This window comes from Erithacus rubecula (assembly GCF_903797595.1).
Source record: "Erithacus rubecula genome assembly, chromosome: 11".
Classification (NCBI taxonomy): Eukaryota; Metazoa; Chordata; class Aves; order Passeriformes; family Muscicapidae; genus Erithacus; species Erithacus rubecula.
The window spans coordinates 2021716-2035574 of NC_136663.1; the positions used below are offsets into that span (position 1 = coordinate 2021716).

At 39.4% G+C, this 13859-nt stretch overlaps 1 long non-coding RNA gene across 2 annotated transcripts in view; it reads left to right on the top strand.

The window, feature by feature from the left end:
- Positions 1 to 1637: 1637 nt before the first annotated feature.
- LOC306806513 overlaps positions 1638 to 13859 on the top strand; it is a 67691-nt gene continuing 55469 nt past the window's right edge. For both annotated transcript variants that reach the window (XR_013775487.1, XR_013775488.1), the window contains exon 1: positions 1638 to 1727. This is a non-coding gene — a long non-coding RNA (uncharacterized lncRNA). The remainder of the gene's footprint in view (positions 1728 to 13859) is intronic.

Sequence of the window (13859 nt, forward strand, 5' to 3'; positions counted from 1 at the left end):
TGAAGCTGCTATTCAGTGTGTTGGCAAATTAGGAACTAGACAAATGAACAAACAAAAAACTCCTCCAGATTGTATTTGATTAAAAAACAAAAAAAAAGAGCAAGTGAAAACCAAATGAAAAAGGTGCAGAGTGAATTTTTCACTACTTCAAACAGAGATAATTACTGGAAAAGTGGAGTAGGGAGTGTGTGTTTGGTGGTGTTATTGACCTGGGATTTTTCACACAGGATCTCAACAGTTTGGAAATATCCTGGCAGTCAAGAAGTCAAATTTAAAAAAAAAAAAATGGTTCTTGAAGGGTGGAAATAAAAATGGTGATCACATTAAATCAAAATTGACTTTCATTCTGGCCAGAGTACAGCTACATGATGATACATTAATGTTTCATAGAGAAATTTGCTTAAAAGCACATGAACATATGAAGGGTAAGTGGAGCATCTGAGGCTGAAGAGGCTGTAAAAATATTGCAATAAAAAAATCCCTTTGAGTAAATTATTAAAAGTATGTAGAAATTATGGAACAATGCAGTGTTTTAATAACCATGCTGAGCTCAAACCTTTTCAGATCCAGGCTGGAATTTGTGTCCAAAGAGGATTTGAAAGGATCCCACGTTTGCCCCAGGCACCCACACTGCTCTGGGAAGCTCCTCCCCAGGGATTAATTAAACACAAATGATCTGTTCTTTCTTTTGAGAGTTCTTGATCTATCCTACAATAAAATCTAATAGTACATTTTCATTTTAAATGACAGATAGTCATGATCCTGTCAGAGCTTTCCATTGGGAAACCTGATTTTTAGTTTTGAAATAGCAAAATAGCAAATCTTAGCAGAATGGATTTGCCCATCAACATCCTCATATCTGCCAACCTCAAACTTTAGGGGAACTTTGGGTCAGGCTTTGCATTGAAAAGTGGGTTTTTTATTTGAGCAAAATATATTGTGTGATATAAACCAGAAATCTTCCAGCCTAGTCTTTTAAATTCTGGAGGGTTTATGTTTAAAGAAATGCTTTGCTGTCAGCAGACAAATACTGAAATAATTGTTCTCTGGGGGATGACAAACACCCGTTAAAATGCAGACACACATCCAGTTCTTCATTTTTAGAGCACACTAAAAGTTTGATACACTGGGGACTGGCAGATTGATCAGGGAATCTGGAGGCTGGACAACAAACAATTGCTCATTTCTGTCTGCAGCAACTGAACCCAAGCTCTGAGGCAAGAGTGATTCAATGACACAAAAAATCTGATTCACCCCAGTTTTTTAAAACATCTCCCCATGCTGAAAAGATTCTGATGGAGGAAAAGGGGTGCATTAGCAAATAATATCATTTATATAAATATATTCTTTATATAACTATAAATTATGACACCAAATATAAACAATAAATAATATAGTATCCACCGTTTGGTGCCATACCAGAAGTATTGAGAGGCTTTTTTAGCACTGGGGAGGTTCCCAAAAATGCAATAGGAATTGGGGAATTGTGCCAACCTGCAGGAAAAGAGGTGAGGTCAATCACTGGGATAGTCCAGGTGTGGCTGGAGGGCCAGAGGGAGGGACCCAGGCCCAGCTGGGTTTAGGTTTAGGCTTAAATTTAAAAGGAATGAGGAGTAATTTGGTTTTTTCTTTCACAGAATCATTCAGGCTGGAAAAGACCTCAAAAATATTCCAGTCCAAGAATCCTCCTGATGCTACAGAGTCCTCAAGTGCCACATCTGGAGAAGGTAGGGAAGGAGATATTCTTGATTGACATATCCATTGTCATTAAAATAATACTTTTTATGGTTATTTTTTCCTTTTTTTTTTTTGTATTTGTGTTAATGGGCATTTATCCCCTCTTGTGCCACAGAGATTCTGGGTAAAATGCTTTAGGTATTCTTTAAAGTGTTAAAAACAAACAGAATTTATGTTTCCAGCAGCATTTTGCCCCAAATCTTTTCAGAGGAGATGTTTATTAGGTACTCTGGCTAATGAAACGTCCTTTGATAATTAATTTGAAGGATTCAATTTATTGTTTCATAGAAAAAAATATTGAATGTCTGGCTTTGGTAAAATTCAGGGTGAGTAGGTTCAGACAAAGCTGCTAAAAATAGTAAAAATTAGTGTTGGGGGTTCAGCTGGAACCTGGTGGATTAATGAATTTTGGGACTGGTGGATTAATGAATTTTGGCAGTGGGTTAGGTGGTTGGAGGTGGTTGGTTGTAAATATTTGTGATATGTGAGAATGACTCAGTTTTCTTTGGGTGAAGCTGTTTGGGGTAATTCTACCCCAGGGCTTGACCTCCCTGCCTGAACAATAATTAATGGGGTTTTTTGTACAGAGAAAAGATGGGATTTGAATTCTTTGCTCTCAAAAATGTTGGAAAATCAGGGAAATAATTTCTGATATAGGAGGGGTTTGCTCAGCACTGGGATGATTAAAAAATTTGGATTTTTGTGCCCAGGAATCACTAAAAGGGGAAGGAAAGAAAAAAAAATCAGGCAGCAAAATGAGAGTTTCTGGAGCAATCTTGCTGCAAAAATAATCACAGCCAGGGAATTCTGATATTTTTTAAGGAAAAATAATTCCAAATTACAGCCCCTGCAATGGAGTTGTGACAGCTTGGAGTCAAATGAAACTTGTTCCCTGTGCTCCCTGTTTTCAGGAATGTTAATTAGGAGTTAACTGGAGTGGAAAGTTGGATTTTTCTGGGATTTTTGGTGATTCTCTCTAGAGATGAGGGTTTTAATAAGCCTCTGCCTGGGTGTTGGTTACTATGACACCATTAATAAGGACAGGCTGTTTCTATGGCAGACATGCAGAATGTTTTAGGTGTAAAGACAAAAAAAAAAAATCCCTTATTTTCTCTGGATAAAAATACAAATGAAAGCTGTCATTAGAAGGTTATTAGTGTTTTATGGCTTTAATAAATAATTGTCCTTTTGCTGTTTGGGGCTGGAGGTGTTTGGGTCCATGTGATTTAAAGAATGTTGCTTGGAAATTCAGTTTGGTTTAGAGTTGCTCCTCAGACTCATCCAGGGTGTTATTCCAAGCCATATGAAAATGCTAATCCTTGTTTATAAACGAGAATAAAACAGAGTTTAGGCTGAAGACTAACTTGGGCTGCTGGCAGGGATGGGTTGTGATTACAATGGGTTTGTTCCTATTAGAATATTGAAGTTTTCTGAAAAAAAAGAAAAAAAAAATAATAATAAAAAAAAAGTGCTGGCTACTCTGCATGAATCCCGAGGGAATTAAAATGCATTTGTGCACGTGTTCACAGAATTTCTAAATCCTCTGGCAGCTTTGTTTTCCTGCGTGCTCCATCTCCCACCCCTGGCTCAGCATGTTGTGGCTAAAGAACAAAACCTGAGCTGTGCCTCTTAAACTCCCAGAAAATTCAATTCCCACAAAAATCACTGCCATGGCTCAGTTTGACTTTGCTGCTTTATCCTCTGCATGCATTTATTCCTTTACCATCCATTTTTTGCCACCCCTCAGTGCTTTGCCTGGAGCTCACCCTCGAGGAGCTGCTTTTATTTCTGGGGTCAGGATGTCAGAGAGTGACCAAAAATTCTCCTGGATGTTTCAGTGCTGCCTCTGCAGAGTGTGTGGGGAGGGAATGGAGCTGGGAGAGGAGATTCCAGCAGGATGGGCTCTGCCAGCTGACATCCAGCACTAGATGGCAGGCTGAGAGTGGGAATGCAGCAGGGCTGCCTGGGGACACTGCTGCCAGGGAAGGTTTGCTCTTAAAACATGAAAGGAACCTCTGGTTTTTTATTATTTTTTAAAAATTTGATTATTTTTTATTATTATTTTTATGTTGCTTGTGTTCAGTGTGGGCGCTACAGGCACCTAACAGGTCTGAAATATCAGTGAAATTCAATTTTTTGTTCATTATCACAAATGCCTTCCTTGAGCAAAGAGGCAGAAATGGCACCTTATGTTATTTATACTTATATAATTATAAATTATGTAAGTGTATATATATTATATATATGCTATATATAGTATGGTATATATAATATATATTATATATAGTATATATAATAGTATATAGTACATATATAATTACATGTATATATAGTATATATAATAGTATATAGTACATATATAATTACATGTATATATAATATATATTTATATGCTAACCTTATGCTATTTATATTGTACATATAAATTATATATTATATATACAATTGTGTGTATATAGTATATATATTTGTATGCTATTCTTATGCTATTTATGTTGTATATATGCATTATATATTATATATATAATTATATGTGTATATATAATATATATTTCTATGCTAACCTTCTGCTATTTATATTGTATATATAAATTATATATTTTATATATATAATTATATATATAATATATATTTCTGTGCTAACCTTCTGCTATTGATATAGTATATATAAATTATATATTATATAATTATCTGCATATATAATATATATTTATGTGCTAACCTTCTGCTATTTATATTATATAATTCTAAGAATTCCACTCAGCAGCAGACACAAAATGAGCTCTTGGAGAGTTTGGAATGGCAGAGCCAAGTTCCTGCTCTGCATTGGTCTCACTTTAATTTGGTTTTTTTTCTGTCATTGTGCATCTTCACGTTCCTACATTGGAATATTTTCTCTCTGCCACTGATCTCCCCCATTGGATCATCCTTAGATCATTAAGGAAATCCTGTCATTTAATTAAATGCTTAATTCTAACATCAAGATCTATTCCTATCCAGTAAGGTTTTTTTAATATTAAAGATAATCCAGCATGTGTTGGCACAGCAACCCCTCCTGCTGCCCCAGGAGTGCTGACCTGCACAGCCAGGAGAATATTCCTTAAATGAAGAATTCATGGCACCCCTGCAATCCCAAATTCTGCTCAGCTGGGTGTACTGGAAAGCTTCAGCTGCCATCCATCCCTTTGTTGCTTTCATTTAATTTTAATTTTATTTAATTCAGCTGGTTTTTAAGTGTTCACATTGAATGTGGTTGTGGAGTTATTGCTTCCCCTGGTTGTGGAACCAGGTGTGTTTGTTCAATCCTGGCTTTGATAACCAGGCATTGGAATTCAGCTCTGCTGTGCTCAAATCTGCCCTTAATTTCCTAATTCCAAATTCATAACCCTAACTGAGAGAATGTAGGGACAAAAAAATACCAGAAAAGGATATTAACTAAAATTTCAGTTTGTTGGGAAGCACAAGACTTTCCCTCCCAATACATTCAGTGGGAGCAGTGCATGGCACCACAAGTGTTATTGATCATCAATGTTATTGATCATTGCACACAAAAATTGGAATAAAACCAGTTTGATTCCATGTCTTTCATATTTCCAACTTTTCTCCCCAAGTTGTGCATTTCAACAGGAAGGACTGAGTGTTCCCATCACAATACACTGAATATACCTTGGCTTTTCTTCTGCTACACTGCTGAAATATAAGAGTTAATGGCTTTTAAAAAATATTTCTCTGTCCTACATTGGTGAAATGTTGGGAAAAACCCATGTGGGTACTTTAACCATAATTTATTTCATATATATCCCATCACATTTGGATATCAGCACAGCAATGGTGTGGGTTTGGTGCTAGATGATCTTGGACAGAGCATAAAAGGTGATACTGGTGGAAAAAAATACAGAAATACAACTTTTTCTGTACTGGCCTCTTCTGAATGGATGGATATTCCAAAGTCAGGAATTCATCCCTGGAGCACCCATCATTCCTGAGAAGTTATCCCCACAAAGTGGGACATCTGCAGTGGTATAAATATCTTTAAGTGGAATATAAGATGGCAAAACAGGCAGTGATTTTGTTTTGGTTCTACAATTCAGACAATTTTTTTCCCCCTGAAAAATGATGAATATATTTAAAAAAAAATGAAGACTAAAAGGAAGAAAGAGGTGATTATTTCAACTTGGAGTTTAACACATAATTGATATCCTCATTTGAAGCTGTATCTTCTCCTGTATAATTCCTATGAGCAGCTCTTTTATTGAGAAGTATTGCTGCTATCAGTGCCACTTTTATGTTAGAATCTTTTTATACAATGCAAAGCTGGGAAGAAAAATGCATTCTTTCCTTCAGTCACTCATCCCTGTAAACCCCAAAGACAAACAGCTGAAATTCCTGAGGGTGAGGCAGAATCATTTATCACTCCAAATTCTGGTTTCTGAATGCTGAGAGACAACTGATATTCCACTGCAGGGAAAAAAAAAAAAAAAAAAAAAAAAAAAAAAAAAAAAAAAAGAGAGAGAGGAAGGGTGGAATTTACTCCAGAGCTTTCACAGTGAAAAAAAACAACAGGGTGAAAAACATGTTACAGAAGTAGAGGAGAGATGAGATTTATCTGGGATTACTTCTTTTAAAATCCTAGGTGAGCTGAAATAATTCTTGAGGAGGGGGGTGAGGGCCTGTAAAATTTTATTTAATAACCCTCAGTGCAATACCCAGGTCTGCTCCAGCAGCTCATATGGAGGCACCTCAAGGCAATGATATTTCCTCACCCCTCTGTGATGGATAAGAGAATTAAGGGGAGGAGAGGTGAAGATGGGTGGCAGCAAAAGTCAGGAAAGGAGCCCTGAGGGTTTTTTAGTGCAGCTTCCCTGATCTTGTGTAATGAGGAGAGGTCACTTTGTTGTGTAAGGAATAATTTAGTTCACTCAGGAGTTTGGAGTGCAGAGTGGTGAAAGCTGATCCTTGCACTGATGGTTTGGGGGGGAATGAATGGTCAGTGATCAAAGCTGCCAAGTGTTGGGAAGTGTGACTGCTGGGAATTAAATTATTTAATGCTAATTGATCTTTGAAATATGCACATGCATCTCCAGGACAAACAGCACCTGCTCTGACAGGTTTTGACCAGATATTTTTTGGGATACTTTCAGTTCTTGAGCTGACATGGACACTCTTGGATTTGTTCTCTCAGTCCTGCCTGGCTGCAGATTTCCCAAATCATCTGTATTAACCCCAAACCTGAAATCTTTTCTTCTGTCTCCTCTTGGAGTTAATCACAAGCTCTGCCAGCTGATTCTTTAATTTTCAAGCCAAAAAACCCCTGCCAAACAACTCTGTATTCCCATAGGATCATAGAATGCTTGGATGGGATGGAAGGAACTGCTCTGGTCTTATTTTTCCCTTATAATAGTAATAGAATTATTGATATATCAGAGAAACATTCTATATCAATAATTTTACACCTTTAAACTTTCAGCTTCACATCTCCCAGTGTTAGATGAGGTGTCCTTAAGACCCATTCCTAAAAATCCAATATATTTTAGTGACTTAAAGGTTGATATTTTGTCTTTCAATTGTATTTGACTTGTGACTTTTAAATATCTCAGGCCAATATCTGAATTATGGTACAAGATTTCTGCCCTTACTTTGCTGTTGTGTGAAGTTTTTTGAGCATGTGACAGCTGTGACTGTGACAAAATCCCTTCTTGGAGTTTTCTGGGTCAGTCCATATCTTTCCAGGAAAGGTATGATGCTATAAATTCCACATTATTAAATAGATTCTAAATCCCTTGGCTGACAGGGATCACCAGGAATCCTTTGGAGAGCAAATGTGGATGTGCAGGCAGTTGTGGAGCCACTTCCTGTTGATAAATTAAGTTCCAGATCTTTAATCATCATCTTTAATCCCATGTCCAGCTTCAGGTTAATTATTCAGAGCACTTGGAATCAATTTTGGAATGATGCACACACTCAGGAAAACACTTCAATCAAATCCAGGGCTATAATGTATGCTTAAACCATTTATTAAGTCGCTTTTTTTTTTGCAGAAATATTCTGTATTCTTGAAGTCAGTTGCTTAATTGAAGGGGGAGGTTGTTAGGAGAGAAACAAGAGGAAAAATTAGGACATTCCTACATTCCTTTCCTTGACCAGCAGTAGTGGGAGTAGACAAAACTTGGCCAAAACTTCCAATGAAAAATATTAAATTTATGTATTTTAGGTACTGTTGAAAGAATTCTGTGGTGATGGGCGTGTGTGGTTTGGTTTTTGGGTTTATTTGTGTGGATTTGCAGTTTTACTTTTGGTGTTTTGGGGGGAATTTTCCAAGAATGACCTGGAAAGTGAACAGCTAAAACCCCACTCCAGGGGCTGATGGAGATGTTGAAATGCACCTCCCATAGTCATGAAAACCCAAAACTCTGGGGTTTATTTGGCAAAATAAGTCCATTTAGGCCTGATTATTTGAAGTGGTGTGTCCTAGAGGCACATGGATGTGTGTGGGTTTGTTCCATATATTTTTAATCCCCTAAATATCCAGAGCACTTCATGAAGTGTTGAGATTCCATCACAGGACTGTGAATATGGTTGTACATTTTAAAAAAATTAAGTTTTTCATTCTCTAGCAGAGCAATGTTTTTTTTTTTTTTTTTTTCTTCAGATTTCTCTCCTTTTATTTGCTGTTACCTTTGTGGCAAAATCCTGAGAGAATTCATTAAACTGAGTTAGGAGAGGAATGTCATTCTTTGCAGGATATGTTTTGTTGTATTGTCCCAAACCCAGGGTTATTTTGACAGAGGAATAATGGAGATAACCATGATTTAAAGAACAGGAGGAATTCCTGACAGGAATGGGGATCTGTCCTTGTTGGGAGCCAGCCTGGGGGTGCTTGATCATGGGTATTGATTCAGCCCATCAAAATTTGTTGTGGGAAATGTAATTTCTGCTGTGACCTTCAGACAGCTCTCAGCTCAAGTGGAAAAACACAGCCCAGCTCCTTACAGATGGGTCTGCTCATCCCTGGCTCCAAGGAAATGCAGGATGGATGGAGGGATTCAAGCAGCCCTGCAGCTGGAAAGACTTTCCAGTGGAAAAAACATATGGAAATATCTGTTCTGTAGGCACTGCTAGGCATAAAATTTTGCCCTAAAACTCCTTTGATAGAAGAATTACATCTCCCAGGAAGTAAAAACCCCCTCCTTCGTCCCCTTTTAAAATTCTATTGTATTATTTTCATTATAGATGTGAGGTATTTTTAATTTTGTTGTTTTATGCCAGTTGCAGGTCTGGGAATGGTGCTCAGGACTTGAAGGGTTGTTCCTACTGTAAGGGATAGGATGCATTTAAAGGAACAGAGTGATGAGAAATGATTGGGAATGGGATAAACATCACTGTGAAGGCAAGGAGAGGAGCAGGGACTCTCATTCCCTGCTGGTTTTAGGAAAGTAACCTGGTGGGGAACCTTTCAGCAGGATGAGGTGTCTGTGTGGAATCCCAGAGGGGTTTGGGACACCTCCCACCAGCCCAGGCAGCTCCAGCCTGGCCTTGGACACATCCAGGGGCACCCACAGCTTCTCTGGGAATTCTATTCCTGCTCACCCTCCCGGGAAAAAATTCCCTCTCAATATCCCACCCAAACCTCTTTGCAGTTCAAAGCCATTCCCCTGTTCTATCCACAACAGGACACTGTGCTCAGATTTGCTCCTCTGCTTCAAGAAGGAGGAAAAACTACAGGAGAGCCAGAGGAGGGATGTCAGGATGATCAGAGAATTTGGGATCTTGACATATGAATAAAGGTTTAAGGAGCTGATGCAAAAAAGTTTATCCTTAGTACCAACAGTGTAATTGAAGGGAAAATGAAGTTTGTTCCTTGGTAAGGACTTGAATCAGAGGCACCAGCTACAGCCTGGCTCAGAGGAAAATCTGAGTGGTTAGAAGGAGGAGAAAGGAATGAAATATTAAATATTAAGCACAGAAGTAAGTTTCCAGGGAAATGTGGGGCTGCTCATGGTTGGACAGGGACCTGGGTGAGGACCAAGTGATTCACAGCTCCCTCCAGTCTGGGCTCTCCTGTGCCCCCAGCTCTCTCTGGGGCAATGTTCTGCTCTGGGGCAAAGCCCTCAGCAATGTTTTGCAGCACAGGAGGTTTTTCCTCTCCTCCCAGCCCTCCCCACAGTCAGATGTTGTCGAAGCCTCGGGGTAACTGTGGTTCAGAGCCGCTCTCCATGTGGTTCTCTGCACATTAAAATGTTTAAGCAGTTTAAAAGTACACAGTTTTCTAAAAACAGACACCCTCAGGCTTCTGCTTGAGGAGCTGGAGACAGGAATTCTGTTTCAAAGCTGCTTCAGATGCCTGATGGTTGTATCAGAAAATGCTGCTGCTTATGCAGGGCTGGTGCCTGCGGTGGATTCCAGCAGCCAGGAGCCTCCAGCCTTTGTGTCTGTTGGATTTGGAGCACTGCAAGTTTTATTTTGGAATATTTATGCACAAGGCTGCCGTGTCTGGAAACACAAGAATTGGTATTATTCAAGATATTTTCCTTCCTCTTCTTTTAGAAGGGATATAGATGCAGTTTTCAGTTTTGTTGGAGTTGAAATCCCCTCGGTTTGGGGTGTTTTTTTTCTCCCCCAAAATGACAAGAGTAATCAGCACCGTGCCTTTGAATTGCTCTGGAATTAAATTTCAAGTGGAACAGCATGGGAGCTATTTCATTATCTCGGAATTTATTCCAGAATTAGGAACCAGCATTTTCAAATTTCATTTCCTCATGTTGCTTCTTGAGCCAGCCCTTGTCTGGCAGGCTAGGCTACAGCAGGAACAAGTTTAATTTATTAATTGGAGGCAGCAGGCACCAAAAAGTTTCAGCATTTGGGCATGAGCACATCTATATTTGCATACCTTAACTAGAACAAATGGATGTCACTGCTCAGCCCTGCATTTTCAAAGGAGCTCAGGAAGTTACTTTTCTCTTTGAAAACCCTAAACTTCAGAGGAAATATTTTTTAAAATTATTTTTGCAGCGACTCTGTAGTTTCATAACCATCAAGAAGAAATACAGATTACCTCAAGCTCAGTGACTCTGTCCTTTCTCAGCCCAGCTCCTTGGAGTTATCTTGGAGATTTTGCTCTGTTGTTCTGCCCTAAGCTTGCCAGTTCTTCTTCTGCAATATTTCTGAAATTCTGTCCTTTCTAAACAAATGCCCAGCATCTTATCTGCCATCGAGGCTGTTGGGGCTTCATCTCCCATCCTTTATCTCTTATCCCTTCCAGTCCTCTTGGAAGCTGCTGGATTGTTGCTGCTGTCTCTGGCACTGACAGCCCCATCAATCCTCTGTCCCTTCACTGGTCCCTTTTCTTCCTCCTGCATCAAGATAAACTTTTATTTTTATTTCTGAAGGCGTTCTCTGTGTTTTCTCTCCTGTCACCTCCTCTGCTGTTGGCTCTGTTTCCCTGGCTGGTTCCAGACCCTCAGTGCAGCCTCCTGACTCTTCTCTCCTTGTTTTGGGCACATTTTCCTGTCCTCAGCCCTTTCCTGCTCTGCAGGGGCCAGAGCTTGCTTCAAAATTTAAAAAATGCTGCTTTTCCCAGTGAGCTGGGAGGATGATGATTCCTCTTGTCCAGTCTGTTCTGTGAACCTTGGTTATATGAGCTGAAGTTTGATTTTATCATTGTTGCACTGATGGTTTTGTTGCAGCACTTCTGTGCACAGGCCTGAAGTCTTTATTCCTGAGGAATTTGCTGTTGTGACCGTGGTTAAAGTTTCTTCACTTCTCATCTCACTTATCCCAAAAAAGCTGTTTATTCCAATAGTGACACTACCTGAGAACAATCCCAGATTGATCTGACTGATGCAGAGTTTGAAATCTTAAGCCTGGCAAGGTGCTGAACATTTTTGGTTCCTGACCCTTTTGCTGTCTTTGTCTCTCACTCCCTGTGAGCTCAACATAAATCTCTCCTCAGGGAGGAATCCTACTTTTATTTTCACTGCTCACACTCAAGACACCTTTTGCTCTCTCCAGCACAGCCTGGGGATGATGTTTAGTGGCCAAGATCTGGTTTTAAATATCCCAAATTTCTTAACCCCCTTCCAAGGGCAAACACCTAAACGAGCAATCTTTGCCCAAAAAAAACTCCCACAGCTTCTCCAAACCAGCATGGCCTAAAATGGAATGGAGTCACTGCAAAATATGAACATCCCTTGGATATCTGAGTGTGCAAAGGTGCATTTGATCCCATTCCTGTAAAGACCTGATTACATTATGGTAATGAGAGTTTTTGGAGCTGCATTGTTGTTAGGGGAAAGCTTCTTTTGAATTCAGCACAGCAATAATTCGCTGCCTTTGATCAGAAGAAATGTCAATTACATTCATATTTGAGCTGGAGATCATATAAACAAGCCCAGTCCTTTCAGGAGTGCATGGTTAACACAAAAAAAGTAATTAAAGCACATCAATAGCATTTCTCAGAAAGCATGTGTAGGGGCTAACAACAAAGTACAGAATCTTACCCTGCTTCTCATTATTCTCTAGGTTAATAAAAGATATTTTTATATCAGCTTGGTGGTTGTCCACATATTCAAAACACTTTCCTCCCTGGCAGTGTCAGATATTCTTCTTTTTCCACCTTGTCCAAGAGGAGAAAGGCCCCTCTGAGGAACTGAACTGCTCCTAAACCAAGAACCCAGGACTCTTCAGAGGGGCCCACGTGGCAATATCACCTGTGAATTCTCTAATGGAATAAGAAAAAAGGACAGAGTTTTATAATTCAGTTATAACATTGAGTAAAATAGCAAATTTATTTCATGTTGTTCATATTTTGACTTCCTAAGAGAAGAGACATGGGAAAATTCTTGGTCTGTGTGCAGCAGGTGGGAAATATTCAGCTTGGAAATATTTGAAATATTTCAGCTTTGAAATATGCTGTTGGGGAACTGATTTGTCCTTGTTTAAGGTTTTTTATGTTTGTTTTTAGCTAAAAATAAATGGGCTAAATCAGGGTCAAGAGTTTCTATCTGTCCAGGTTGGTAAAAAACAGTTTTCAAGAACTCCTTGCAACCATCTAATGAATGATGGAGAAAATTTAAAGGTCCTTAGTGATGTTCATGTGGGTTGAGAATTGTGAGTGCTGTGTGTGGAGAGGAACAGCTTAACTAGGGAAGAGAGAGGACCTGATTTTCCACAACCCCAGCACATAAAATGGGCTCAGGAATTTGGGTTTGGATTTGCTTGGCTGTGATCTGTGTGCACAAAAATCCCTGGATTCATTTCTACAACACTCCCAGGCATGGGATGTGCTTCTTGGAGTTTTCCTGAGCAGGAGCTGGAGTTGGAATTTTGTGTATCCCAACTCAGGATATTCCATGATTCCCTGATCAGTGTCTGTGTCATGGTAATGAAAGTGGCTAAAATGAGCTGGAGGAATTACTGCAGGAACAAAAGGGAGGAGGAAATGATGCTGAGCTGGGAGCTACCAAAACTGTGTAATGGATGTGTGATATAGTAACTACACTGTGCAAATTCCTGAGGAAAATATGCCTAGAAAGAAGCAACTTCAAGGATAATAATTAACCACTTCTGGGACAAGTTTTTAATCCAGAAAATGGATACACTGACTTAAGTCTTGACTCTGAGCAAAGCTAAGGCAAGAAAATAGGGGAAAAAATGAATTCCACGCCAGGGATGCACTCTGCTAAACAACTTTTGGAGGCACAGAAATATGAGGATTTTTTAAGAAATGCTTGATCTGCCAGTCCATGGGCAGGAGTGGTTAACTGGGCTCGAGTGGGAGTGATCCATGAGGAAAAAGCAGGAGTGTGCAATTCCCAGGCAGCTGCTTCAGTGCATCCATCTCAGCGAGCAGACCCTGCTTTGTGTCACTGGCCACAGTGTTCATGGTCTGCTCCAGCAGGCAGACTTGCAGAATAATAAACAAGATTTCTGCGTGTGTGACTGCAGCAAATAGTTGTTGATGGTGACTGCTGCGTTTCTTTCAGAGGTCCTGCCAGCTTTAATTAACTCGGGTTTATTCTGAGCCGCGCCGAGATTAGCGAGTTGTTTGCAATCTATTTGCAGTGTAATACACAGCCCAGAACATGGACTGCAAACCTGCTGTCTGCCTCTCCACGAGTGGATTT